The sequence below is a fragment of the Pyrgilauda ruficollis genome, unplaced genomic scaffold (genome assembly GCF_017590135.1).
Source record: "Pyrgilauda ruficollis isolate IOZ18807 unplaced genomic scaffold, ASM1759013v1 scaffold14, whole genome shotgun sequence".
NCBI lineage: Eukaryota > Metazoa > Chordata > Aves > Passeriformes > Passeridae > Pyrgilauda > Pyrgilauda ruficollis.
Window position 1 is genome coordinate 10,644,014 of NW_024512543.1, and position 14,805 is coordinate 10,658,818.

The following is a 14,805-nucleotide window of genomic DNA, read 5'->3' on the forward strand; positions in this document are numbered from 1 at the left end:
TCTTTGTAGCATGTTGTTGGGAAAATACTATTCCTGAATGACTGATCAGCTGCCTGTGCTCAGGAAAGAGTGAGGCAAAAAGGATGCAGCACGTTTTATCCTGGTTGTGTTACTATGCTGACAAACTAAACAGTTCATGAAATAGATTGCTGCATGCCACGTTTTCCATAAGCTAACAAATAGTGCTGAGGGAGGAGGTGGCGTTTTGGGCTTAAGGATGTGGCTGTAAATGTTGCAGGTTGCAGCTGGCAAAAGAAAAAAAAAAAAAAAAAAAAACAAAAAAAAACAAAAACCACAAAAAAAAAAAACCAAAAAAAAAAAAAAACCAAAAAAAACCACACAAGAGAGTGTGGAGAGGGGAAGTGCTGGTACTCATGGTTCCTAACAGTTCTGAAGATCTTATCACCTTGTGCCTCATATTTAGATTCAATATTTGGTTATTTTCCAAAGTCCAGTACTCATGAGGGAGGAATTGTCAGCAGACCTGTTTTCACTAATCAAAATACACTCTAATTTATTGAGATATTGCATTAACAGGACACAGTTTTACTAGATACAATGAAGCTGGTACCTCTAGTAGAGAAAATGCCACCGAAATAATTTTGAACCCTTAGGAACCAAACAAGGATTTCCTTCACAAAGAGAAGCTGTCTTTGCATGTATACAAGAAAAGCGTGTGGGAAGTTTTGTCAGACTTGAGATCTCCTCTTAGTATATCCCAGTTTCTGATGGACAGCAGGGATTCCACAGATTTTGAACATGTGAACAATTATTAGCAGATGTCCAAAACCAACATCAGAATCTCAAGAAGTACTTGAACAGTGTCATGGTCCGCAAGAAGTCTCTCAGCAAAAAATAGCACTGCTCCTAAATGAACACCACAAAACTTGGAGTTATGCCTGTTACACTTGTTTGCAGAAATCTGTAGGCATAACCAAGAAAATAATATACAGACATACCAATTTTTTTTTTAAATTGTTTTCTCTTCTGTTGATATGGGAATTCACTGCAAGAATATATAGTCAAAATCAAAACAGCAGATGCATGAAAGATACAACTCTGCAAACATCTTTCAGATTTTGCTCAGTCATATGTCATTTAGTCATATGTGTTATTCTCTTTGGAGTCTTTCACTGTAAACAGCTTCCAAAGTATAACATAAACCATCAAGATTTAATTATGGAAAGAAATTGCACTAATTGCTACTAATTGCTGTGCCATGAAATGCAGGGAAAAATAATTCCAAGAACTAATAGAAACCTTTACGCCGAACAGCTTGTGGGAGTTACATGATAGCTACCATAACTGATTCATGGTAAGATACTAACTAATCTTGAAAGCTTAAAATCATCTGGCTTTACTAAAACCAACCATTGAAACAATGGTATAGACCACAATACATAACTGAAATTGCTGTGGATTGGCATCACATGAATAAACACCACACAATTACATAGGCAATCTTGGGCTAATGACAAATCTGAACCAGGAATATATTATTTTAGGTAGAATTGCTCAATATCATTTCCCAGGAATGTCTGCTTTGTGCAGCATTTCAGTATTTTGGCTCACTTTCATTTGGAAAAGGAATTCTTGTTTCCACTGAGCTCTTGGTTCATGAATTCTGAACCCCCATCCTCTGGCCAGTAAGTCTGCTCCTGTGCAGTGCTTTTCACTCAGGGCTTTTTGTCTCCCTCTCACTAATTCCACGTGCCCTAATCACACAGAAATCACTTCCTTTTCTGTGGTGTCTTTATGATCAGACACTTTTCAGATATAAATCAGTCCTCACACAAGCTTTCTCTGTGCTGGCTTAAAGTACTTTTAGCCCTTTAGTCTAATAATTCCACTCTTCTTGATTCTACAATTATGTTTTCATTCCTTCCAAGTTGCCTGTACCTTTTTGGAGTGCAGTGATTAGGAGTGGACAATTTCAGTGGAATTCGTGCCAGCCAGTACTGCACTTTGCTGGTTGAGAGTATTATTGAGGCACTGGCAGCTCCTGAGGGCTTCACAAGTAACCAGCACAGACTTCAAGTCCCTATATTGAAGACTGACATGTGTTATAAAAGACAGCTCTAGACAAGTCAAAGTGGAGCTAGAAGCTGTTTCCCAGTGCCCATGACCATACCTGTTGCATTCACAAATTTATTTATCCTTCGTGTCCCTCTCCACATTTCTTAGGATCCTACCTCCCACAGAAGACCTGGAGTTATTTGGGTTTCTGGTCCGCCTTCTGTTTTTCTTTCCATTTTTGGGGGTTTCCATGTCATTGCTAACTCCATCTGGAGCAATGAATCCACATGATTTGCAGGTTCTTTAGCAAAACACTGACAAATCCTCCATGATATTAACGACTAGCTCCATCTGCAGTCCTAGCCCTGACTGTTTATTGAAAGAACTCAAACCTAAAATGATGAACATTGGCTTGCTATTGGTTAGCCACTTCTCTATTCAAAGACACAAACCTAGAAACTTTGAACTTTAGACTGTTGTCAGAAGAAGGACAATGAAGAAAAAGATTTTTTTTCTGATGCATTCCTTCTTTTCAAAAGAAAAATATGGAGAGAGGAAAAAAGTGGTAAAGAAACTAGTTGGAATAGTAAAAACGTTGTAACTTCTAAAATGAAAATTGAAAACATGTTGATTTTCATTTCAAAAACAGATTTCAAGGCCAAATTTAGCAAAGTATAACTTAGCAGTTAAACCAGCATTTGTAATGATGTGTGGTCCAATGGCTATTTGGGCTGAGGGAAGGAGAATGGAAACTGGAACTTTAATTTGGACAATTCTAATAATGAACTTCTGATTGCCTTGAAAAAAACAACGAATTCCTTTCTTTTATCAGGAGAAGCCATCTGATTTGTCTGCTGCCCTTAGGTGAAGAAAGGATGGATCAAAGGGTTTACACTGTGTTTGCAGCCTGCAGAGCAATGTTATGCTGATTGCAAAGGAATCCATGTGATGGGGTAAGGTGCAAGCTGTTTGAGCAGTGCCTGGGGTCATTTTTGGTCCCTCTGCCCTCTGAAGGGAGACACCCAGTGCTGCCCCAGCTGGGGACATCTCCTTGTGACAGATTATGCAACGCCAGCCAGCGTCCCTGCTTGGTTTGATCTCCTGTGAGCAGAAGTGTCCTTTTGCCTACAGGGGAAGCTTTTGCTTACAATAACCATGCCATGAAAGTTACCCTTGTGAGTGCTTACTTGGCAATTTAACTAAGGCAGAGGAAATGTCTCACATGTCTGCAGCTCAGATGAGTGCATGGGAGCTGCCTGTGTGTGCTCCAAGTGGCAGTACACAGATCTGCCCCATAAGGAGTCCATTAGGGATGGGCATTGTCCCTCGCTCAAATATCACTGCACTGTCTTTTTTTTCCTTTGTCCCTCATCAGAAAGGCTGTGTTCTTTGACTGTCCTGCTTGTCTCAGTACCTGTCTCAATACCTTTGTTCATTATTCACATATTTGCTTCCCAACTGTTCTCTAAGCAGGATTTTTCAATATTTCAATGGGAGTCTCGAGAAGGCTGTTTCACTCTTACTGTTATTTTCTGATGCACCAGGTTAGCTTATGGATTTGCTTCCTCTTCTGGGAGGATAATTTGTAGCTCCTCTCATGTCTCCTGAGCAGATGAGTTTGGACACTCTGCTACTTCTGACTTTATCTGGATCCACAGAAAAGTACTTCAGGAAAAGTTAAAAGCTCAGCTCTTACAGCCCATCTTGTTGTAAGCAGGCTGCTATCCAGGCAGATACTAGTGGCTAAATATTAACATTGGAAAGCTTAATAATAAACTTTAAAGTTATTGAAACAAAGAATCCACTTGCATGTTCCAGAAGTCTTTTGCCAAAGAGAGCATTGCCTCCAAAGAAGCAGCCAGTGATCTCTGAAGCTCTGACCACAATAGCTGATGCAGTGTGGGCTCCTGGGCATGCAGGACAGCCGGCAGCGCGTTTTGTTCTGTGTCTGTTGTGAGCATGTAACCAAAGCCTGGTGGGCCTCAGACAGCCACGCTGAGGGCCATGGTCTGGCCCGGGGGCTGAGGGTCCAGACTGGACCAGCAGGGTCTGCCACCCCACCAGGTGGGACAGCAGCAGAGCTGGGGATAGCAGGGAGAGTGACTGGACAAGCAGGTTGGATGCAAGGGATGCTGGAGCAGCACCAGCAGAGCTGCAGCGGGCAGGGAGGAAGGGTGGGAGGCCGAAGGCTTTCCTGCTTTGTGCTGTCAAACAGTCACTGGGGTGGTTTGCACAGCACAGCCTCAGCCAGGGCTAACCACCCTGCCACCTCTCATCGCTGCGCTTTAGTTTTCACAAGGAAATAAATCTACCACTGCCACTCATGATTTAACCATTTAACAAGAAAACCTCCCTTAATCTCCTCTCAGTTTCTGAGGGATACCCATTCCTGCCTCTTTCTTTGTGCCATGCTAGGGCTCCTGTTAAAAGCACATCTAAAAAAATGTGCCATCATGGATTTACCCTTCCAGCAATTCCATCTGGAAAGAAAAACTTTTTTCCCCTATTTTGCAGCAGGAGGAGCTAAATGTGTACATTTATGTCTGCATCTCTCTCCCCCTTCCACTACTGACTTTATTTGAGTCCCCAGGAATTTCAGGATTTTTTTTACCATAGGGTCTGGAAGGATCCTGGAGCATGAGGGTACCAGTCTGTTGCTTTCACCATTCCTTTGGGGAAGAGTGGACCTGGCAGGAAACAGAGGACGGCTGCTACCCAACCCATGAATTATCTATCCATGATGCTTCCAGAGGGAGCTGTGGCTACATTAACCTTGGCTCACAGCTGTGATTACATTAAAGAAAAAGCTTCCACAGGGGCCTTTCTTTTCCACTCATCTGCAGTTACTATCCCATTAGTTACTGAACACATTAAAGGCACATTGACACATTACCTACAATTACAATTCTGAAGTCCTTCCCAGGGCTCCCTCTGTTGCTCAGTGAACACATCCCTCTCCTCAGGGTAAGTGCAGATGAGATAAATTAGAGAGGCTGCCTTGAGATCTTCTGCTAAAGAGAAAACCTATCTATGTTTTAATATATAATTTATTTTAGATTTATCTAACTAGCTGATAGAAACATGCATGGCCAAACCTTAATGTTAGGGCCTTTGAGTCTAGCCTTTTGGCTTTAGATTAATCTTTTCAATTCTCCTCAGTGAACTCAGATTTGCCTCTCAGTTCACAGGTTTGTAGGCAGGAAGACCATTTATTTGTACTGTAAGATTTGAACTGCAGCTCTGTTTTTCTACAGAGATAGTTCTGTTATAGATCTGCACATGATGCAGTATGAGTTCAGCAACAAATCAAGGTCAAGACACTCAGAGAAATCTTCTACTTAGAGGTCTGCTTCCATCCTTTGCACATGTATTTTCCTTCTATCTCTGATAAGAATGTCATAAACAGGTTCTGTGTGGATATTAATATTCCTCCTTTAAATAAATAAATTCTTTCTGTAGGAAATTGAAGTAGTGAATGATGTGAAATATTCATAGTCTCTGCAAATGAGAGAAGGGTGGAGTATTTATTACTTTCTTTATTCTGATAATCTCTTCTGATCTTGGAGAGAGAGGCCCATGTGATACTCGTTTTGGACCATCATAAAAAGGGAAGAGAATGTAGAGCTCGTCTCTCCAAGAATTTATGAGGGCCATAGAGGCAGTCTCTGTGGCCTGCCACTAAATGAATTATGGCTGTAGCCTTGGACCATTGCAATTCTGATATCTTAAGATCTGTTGAAAGAACAAGGACTAAGGTACTGGTTTGTGTGATGACATAACTAAAAGAACAGCAAAATGCAAACAGAAAAAGAAATACATATATCAAATAGTCAAGTCAACCTTTTCACCCAATAAAGCAGAAAAACTCTCATTTTTTTCCCAATCACTAAATAAACTAAGTGGGCAGCAGACTTGCTGACCTACTGGTCCTCACAGGAGCAGGACCACATATGTCTCTCCTTGTGGGTGTACTTGATTAAAGCACTGACAAACTGAAATGAATGGGGATGGTCTTTGCTGTCACTGAAGATGCTTGTCCTAAATGATGAGCTGTTAGGAGACAAAGATATTTTTGCCGTAATCTAGTGTATAGTTACTGCAGCACATGGTTTTCCTAGGGTGATTTAAAGAAGCCTTTCACTAAACAGTATTTCCTAAATTGCAACGTGTGTGTATGTAGCACCACATTTGGCAGGGACTGGGGTCTTGTGCCTTGTCTTTTCTCTGGCTGTGACATGACACAAAGCAGGCTTGAGAGCTTCCTCACAGGGCCATTAGTATGACCCAGTAGGCTCTGTGCATTCCACTATGCCTGGAACAAAGTTGCCTAGATTTTCAGGATGTTTAGACCATCTACATGGTTGTTATAAAAAAAAAGGTTATATATGAATCATAGTGTGGTTTCCATGCCCCCATCATTTCCTGATCTCTGCAGAGAAAGCCAGACTGGGTAAGATGCTGTAGGCAGCCATCTCTCCTACGCACCTGCCATGCGACCGCTGAAGATTACACAACTGTCCCTGTTCCACAGACAGGGGCTGACCTTTCCCTCCTACTGTCTGGTACCAAGTGTGTCACAACTTTGAACAGAAATTTTGACACAAGATTCATGTATTTTGCCACAATTTAGGTGAAATGTGAAATTTAAACTTTATTGGAACAAAATCTCTTTCTCTTCTAAAGCTTCTAAAGCACAGCTTCAGCATGATTTGAACTTTACCACATATTTTTGTCTGATATTGCCATGAAACACCTTCAGTGGAACTGGTACTTCAGAGGAGTTAGGCTGTACAGACAAGAACCTGACAGTGATGAAGAAAGTGCAAACTGCTGCTGATGTGACAAGTGTGTGCCATGCTGAGGACGTCCAAGATGTACAGGCTTGAGTGATGAGGGCTTTTCATACATAGTGCTGTGAGAGATGTTGGATTGTAAAGGCAACTTGCATGGGAAAATCATGAGTTTTAATATGACTATGGTAGGCTTAAGCTCATTTGAAGTCTCTTTGGAGAAGACATCAGTGTCAGCCTGAGATTTCACATTGTAAGAAAACAGATCAACCAAATGTTGGTATGAGATCTGTAATCTATTTATGAAATATGACAATGGGAATGGATCAGGAAAAGACTAAGTGAAGATAAGGTACAGAGAAAGAAGAATCATCTATCCTCTCAACAGATAGTGGATTCTTGCATGGTGAAGAAAAGGGAAGATGTACAAAATGAACAGATAAAAGGGAAAAGAGAAGGAGGAGAGAAAGGTTTATGAAAGCAGAGGGAGGATACAACTGAGTTTTGAATGTCATAGTTATGTTCAGGAAAAAAAGACAGTGAGCTGGCCAGTGTAAGCACAGCAGTGAAGTAGAGACTGCAGAAACCAGTGGGGAAACAACTGAGTCAAGTAAGGGAATTTGCACTAAGGATTTTAGTCTTCATCATTGCTGTGTCAGGTTTCCTCCTACTGAACCCAGGGAAGAGCCTCTGACCCCCTTTGCAGATTTGCAGCTCGAAGATTATTTACTACAGAGTTTTGACAGCATCTAGAGAACAGCTGAGGACACAGGGCTTCAAGTCATTGATCCCACTGGGGAGACGACCGTCTTCTGAAGCGTAATTTGGGCAATTTTGTGAAAATTAAGGAAACAATTTCCTAGAGCTACTGAAAGGAGCACACATAGAGGGCTCCTTTCAAATTTGGATGTAACTTTTTCAGTCTTATGTTAGGGGAAGGTTTTGCCCCAGTTACTTTGAAGATTGAAAACTGTGTACTAAGCAATCACAGGCAATGCCCCTGTGATTTCCACCACAGAAGTGCCTAAGTCCTGAAGGTGATGGCTATCTCAAGATCATTTAGATTAGGTTTGACTGCAAATAAAGGTGTCAATAAAGGTGCTGGCAGTAGTGTAAAATGTGAAAGACCTACTGCTCTGTTTCTCACTACACAACATCAGTTTTGAGCAGCAAACACCTATCTAACTTGACCAGGATGAAGTAAGTTCTCACTGTGATCTCAATCTGAAAAGCTAAACATAGCATATATTTCTGCAAAAACCAAAACCAACTCCCTGTCTGAACTATTTCAAAGGAAGGCAGGGAGGCCAGAGAGATCAGAGCAGTAGAGGAGTAAGGACACTGTAAGCACAGATCCATGCCACTCCTGCATTTTACTCGGTGAAAGGCATCTATCCTGATAGCTGGAGGCTGTTTTCTGAAAGGGCTGTTTTTGTAGAGGGTGTTTTTCTCTGACTGGAAGTTCTGGCTTCATGATCTTATGTGACAACTCATTTTATCAGAGTGCTGGCTGAAATTTGTATAATAGCAGTGTCATGGAAAATATTTCAAAGCCTGACAAAATCTTATGGGTCACAAGGAATGGCTAGAGGTGAATGTGAACAGAATATAATTTCTCAAATTCAGAACTAGAAGATGTGATTCTTTCTTATCTTCACTTATTTCCTCCTCTTTGTTCTCTGTCTCTATGTCAAGGAACAGGATCAAACAACATAATCTTAGGGAAAAATATTCCTGTACTGTTCTTGATATTATAAGGACTAAAAGTGATTCACCATTAGATGTTCAGAATTACCACTGCTGAGGTACTTGCAGCTTCTACTGATTAAGGCAGCCAGCAAAAGACCCCAGTAAACACAGTGAGTGACTACATGGAGCAGATCAGTTCCCAGTCTGTCTGTGCCTTCCTGCCTGTGCCTCTTGGACAGATGGAGGGGATACATGAAAGCTTTCGCTGAGACTCAAAAGAAACATGGAAGGAAATAATAAGAGACCAACAGCTGCTGACAAACTGCAACTTTACATGAGTCAGTGACTCAAAATGTTTCCAAAAACCAAGTTGATTCTCTGAGATTTTCCTAAAAGATGTAGGAAATAAAATTTGTATGGCATGTGACGTCTGCTAGAATAACCACAGGCCTCTCTGACTCTGTGGCCTCTGTCTGGCATGGGCCAAAAGTGGCTGCCTAGAAAAGCACATAAGAACAGGGCAAATATATAGGACACTTCACCCTTGTTTTGAATGTGAGTCCTATTTGAATCTTCCCTGTAGTTCTTATACTGGAATTGGGAAGCTGATCCCTAGCCAGTTTCTCCCATACACTCAGGATTTGAGAGACCTCTTTCCTCTTCCCTTGCAGTATTTCTTTTCTGGGCTGAGGAGTTGTAAGTTGCTCTTTCATTCCTTTACACAACCTGTTCCATACCTTGAGTTATCTGTTCTGATCCATCTATGAATTTGATTTTGTTTGATGACATCCTATTTTAGACTGGAAAGTCAAGAGCTGCATGTAACTCTTAAAGGAAAAGCAGTCTGCTCCAAAACCGGAATTAACTGACACAAAAGCAAATGTTGCTTTGGCCATTTTGCTGCTACTTTGATTCTCGAAGTGCAGTGAAAAATAAAACAGCATTTTTTGATGGGTCTTCCCTATCTTTCTCTGGAAGTATTTCTGCAGTGACAGTGGTTTCTGCAGTCTGAGAGGCAGTGGGATGAGGAGCCAGATGTGAAAGGCAGAGCCTCCAGGCTCTGCTGCCAGTCCAGAAGGACAGCTTGCCTGCTTGGGCTTTCTCACACAGTGGTACCTCCTAAAGAACAGTTGTAGGTTACTTTTTTTTCAGTTTAATACCACACAGTGCTGCTCACATTCCAATGCAACTTCCATGGAATTTCACCATGGAAATGAGCATACAGATCTTGCATAAGTCAGGCCACAAGTGCCATGTTTCGTATAAATTAAATGAGAAAACTCCCATGTAATTACGGTGTATATTTCTAGCTGCTTAAACTGTAATATCAGCCAGAAATTTGAAAGAATATTTTTCTTTATCTACCCCTTCTTTGGGAGACACATATAAAATCCAGATGTGTTCAGTATATGACCCTGATTCATTACCAGACTGCATCTTATCAGCAAACTATTCACAGTTCATTTGCAAATAAAATGGTGTTATCCTGTACTTAAAGGTTTAAAGACAAAGCTGACATGAAAGTGGATAGAGCTAAGGCTTTATAGGCAACCATAATTCTTGAATTTCCTCGCTTTGCAGCCTTAACATAGCGGGAAATATAATTTTAACTAAAAGTGCAAGATCCAAAGATTTTCTCCACAAAGTATCCTTTAAAGCATTGATGTTGCAAAAGATTGAAACTCTGGCACGTTATAAACTCTAAACAGAGACTGTAAGAAAAATATTGTCACCTCTAGGAGGCAGCCGTTTATTGCAAATACACAATGTGCACTCTGGTGTTTGGCTCTTCAGAAGGCTTTGAAGTTTCTCAAATCTCCTGTGGTTATTAAAAAAATCTAATGGAAATTAACTTACATTTGCAGTGGAACTATCTGCCCAGAAATAAGCTCTGCTTCTCCAGTCAATCAAGAGCCAGTTCTCACATTAAAATGAGTTAGGCACAAAACAAGCTCTGTTTTCCTAGATTTTCAATAGCAAATTAGCAGAGTTCAATGGAGAAGCAGGATATCTATCTGTGTGTTATCTGCTCTCAGCAAGATACCCTCCCCCATATAGGAAAGCATTTACTTATTTGCTTAACTTCACCTGTTAATTGGGCTCACACTTAACCTTTTGTCTGCCATTTACCAAACAACACTTTCCTTTCAGTTGCATTTCCAGTGATACATTTTTCTTTCTTTCACCTGGGTCTGTCCTGAGCTGGAGCTGATATTTGCTTTCTGAATTGGCATTACTGACGTGCTGAGACCTCACACTAAAGCAATTCACCTGGTAAGGTATTGTTTTTCTGCTGGACTATGTGGTGTGATGTGACTTTCTAAAGCTGCTTTTCTCTTTGCAGCTGGCCCTTTGATGGTCTCAGAGGAATTGTGATTTTCTGAAAACTTGCCTTATACAATAATATTCTCTTCACATGCCACATAGTCCCCATATACATATGGAACACAGGACAGCACAGTGGTCGTGTACCTGGTGGGTCGACATCAGTGTAGACCACAACTGAACAAAAATACTCCCATAAAAACCATCTGCACAACACTAATCTTGATTTCAAAACTACCTGTGATGGACGACCCTGCGCAATCCCCCAGATACTGCTCCCACAGCAATTATGCTGGCTGTTGGAAATCTGCAATGTTTCCACTCTGAGTTTATCTGGCATCAGCTTCTGGCCATTAGCTCCTGGTAACACGATGTTTGCTCAGGAGAGAAGGAGAGAACCTCTATCATCAAAGGTTTATTTCAAAACTGGGTGCTTAAGGATTTTGACCAAGAGAGCCCTTAGCCTTTTCATCGATAAAGAGACTGTTCTATCTGAGGCACATTCTGATCCACTGCCCCACACCCCTTCATTCATGTGGTGCTTTCCTGAACTCTCTCTAATTTTCCTATTTTTCTTATAGTGTAGCATCTAATAGCATCCTGCTACAGTCACACCAATGCCCAATACTCATATTACAGACCCTTCCTATTCCTCCCCAGTTTTTGCTTTTTGGCTCCTTCTTTCTACTTTCTAGCACTGAGTCTTCCACCCTCTGGCAGTATTCATCCAGTGTTGCTGCAAGGGATGCAAGAGATGTACAGCAGTCAGGCTTACAGTGGTTGCTGGTGACAGGGGGTACATGGCAGCCTCCTGAAACAGGTATATTTTTTCCATAGATCTCCTGAATTCCACAGATTTTAATCTCAGGACAGTGTAGTGTCCCAGTACAGAACGATTAACCACAAACCCTATACACTGCGTACATGCAACTAGCTGGACCCTCCACGGTGCTAAATCCTTATCATCAACCTGAGGGTAGAAATGTGGCAAAAGACTACACACACAGCTGGCAGGTGCTCCTGTAAGTCTGGAGGTTCCCGGAGTTCTACATCCATTAACATCAGATGAAGCACCACACCCTGAAGCTCATTTTGTTGAGGCTGATCATCTTATAGCTTCCTTTTAGAAACTGAGTCTTTGTTCTTCCCTTAATTACTTAATTTACTTGATTTATATCTGTAGGTCTGTTTCAGTGACAGTGATGGAGGGACCAAGCCCACATTCCTCTCACAGATCTTCCTTCTTTATTTTCTTTTTGCATAGGAATATGTAGAGACAGCTGCTTTGTCTTAATAGTGCTGCAAAGGATTATTTCAGTGGTTTGTTAATACTTCACCATCTGGGGGAGGAATACTTCACCACTTGGAGGAAGACAGAACCTCTTTCCTAGAGATTTTACAACCTGAGACAAGAGGACACAAAAGCATAAGGAGTCAGATGTAGTCATTGCAAGCACAAGCCTTTTACCTTCACTTTTGTTTTCACAGTATTTCATTTACTTATTATACAAAACGCATGGCAGCCTTATGTGATCTTCTGTTACTAACTGACTATTTCAGTGCCCAAAGTGGATTACGTAAACACCTTGCTATGATCTGGAAAGTTATTTTAGACCACCATTCTGTTCAAACTGTTCCATTTGTGTAGCACAGAATCACATAAGAAGTCAATACAAGCGAAAACATGAGCTTACACCTTCAGGCTAAATCTGACTGTCACAAGGATTTCCCTGAAAAAAAAAAAAAAAAAAAAGCCCAAGCAACTTTCCCATTTCCATCTGTTAACTCACACTCTTGCCTGGTGAAATGCCTCAGTGAGAAACAGAGTATCTGTGATACCAGCCCCTGTGGAGTGGAGTAGGCTGAGTCAGGGAAAGTAGTGTGCAAACATCTTTCATTCAGATGTATATCAGCTTTTCCTTCTGGATTCTGGCACTTTAATTTGTGTCTTCAATTGTCAAAATAAAGGTTGAAAATCCCACCTGCTTATTCTGGTTGGCAATTATATTAAAGGGCTTCTTTTTATTTTTTTTTTTTCTTTTCGGGTTTTTTTTTTTTTTTTTCCCCTGTTAAAGCATGAATTACAGCTAGGCAATGAAAAAGCTCTTGTAATTCTCCATGTGATCTGTACTACCAAGTCTTCATTCAGAGTAAGCCTCTTTTATACAGCCAATGAAAAGTCCTAAATGTCAGCAGAACAGCTCACAGCAGGAACAAAGAATATATAGGCACCAAAGGTTTACTGGTACCTTCTATTTTGCCATCACAGAGTATTCCTGTCTGAAATACCAGAAGCTGAAAACCATGTATATGCTTTTGTCATTCTTATACATACCTTACATCAGAATCTAGAGAAAATATGTGGATAGGATGACTGTGAAATATGTTGTCAGGCCTGAACCTGCCCCTAAAACCTGGATTGCAGAAACAGGCTTTCATCTTTCTACCTTGGCAAGTCTCTTTCTTACGGCAGATGCGACAGATAAAAAAGCTATGTGATTCTGGACAGTATCAGTGTGAATGGCCAGTGAGAAGGGTCATCACCTGACCCCATTTTATCCTACTACTGCTTTAAAGAAAAATAAGCAATTTAATTATTGGGTGTTGAAACAAGCAAGCGTAAAGATGACTTTGAAACACATTTCTGGACCAATTTTTTTAGAACAGAATGTGCTGAAAATAGGCAACCATGCAGTGGCAGTACACGCCAAAGCTACAGTTAAATTATGTATCTGTACATGCATCAGTTCACACACAAAAATCTGAAATCTTTGGCCTGTCACTTGTAGAAGCTGATAATACTGATTATGTTCAATGTCTGGGGAGAGCTTCTTTGTTTTCCTAGCAATAGCAGCAAAAGACTGTTGCCTGGCTGTTACTATTAAAAAATGGTATCTGAAAATGGTTCTGTGCCTATTACATTTCACATCAAATACAATTTTGGCAAGGAAAACTTAATCTGCCTATATAAGCAGGCAGAAAATATCTCAGAGATTATGCTATTAAATTATTGTCTTGCAGAGATACTTTGGTGTGACCTTACTTCTACAGCATGTTGTAAGTCTTTGTATAATTCTCAGAACAGCTTATGGAAAACACATCAATATTGCATCTCATGAATGGACTGAATGCCTTCTCCACTCCAAATCTCTCTCACTGTATTCTACCCTTAACAGAACCTTTTTCCTTTTCATGTGGTTTCCAAATCTCTGGGGTCTCTGACCTGGCTGTGTTAGATTTCATTGGCACTTCTAGGAAGAACTCATCCTGTGGAGGAAATCAAAGGCATCTAAAGAGTGTGTCCATCTTTTTGTCATCTTTCAGACTCTTTTCACTTCTCTTGAGTGGTGGTAGAACTCCATAAGAACTTGGTTCAATCTCTAAACTCTAGATGAGACCTCATGGCACCATGATTACAATGTTACCTGTTCATCTGTGGGCTGAATGAAATAGCTGTTAGGTAAGTTGGCAAATGGTTGGAACAATCTACTTGTGGCAGAGAAAATTCACTTCAGAAGAGGTAATTCAATTCAGAAGAGGATGCTACTCAAGGCTTTGGAATCTCCTGAGATACAAAAAATAAGAAGCAAAGGGATTGTTTAGTCAGATCACTCAGCCTCCTCTGTGTGATGTTCTTCCCACTGCTGAGCACAGGGTGAGGTGTGCCGGTGGTCCAGCCTGGTACACCCAACTTTTGTTCTCATAGACAGAGGACAAAGTTCAAGGTTTTCCTTTTGTGGGCTGAGCTGAAAGACCAGTTTCCACAGGCTCAACAGTTCATTAGGGAACTGCCTCTGCTTAAGGAGTCCATTGGGATTTGATCCTTGATAGGGAGTCAGGAGGCTTGGAAGCAAGGGGTGAGACATGTCTGACAAGACAGGTAGGCTGAGAAGGGGAATGTGCACTGCAGCCATTAGGATGCTACAGTGCTACAGAGGAATCTAACAATTAAAATGAGACTCGGATGTGCGAGGGAAGTTTTGTA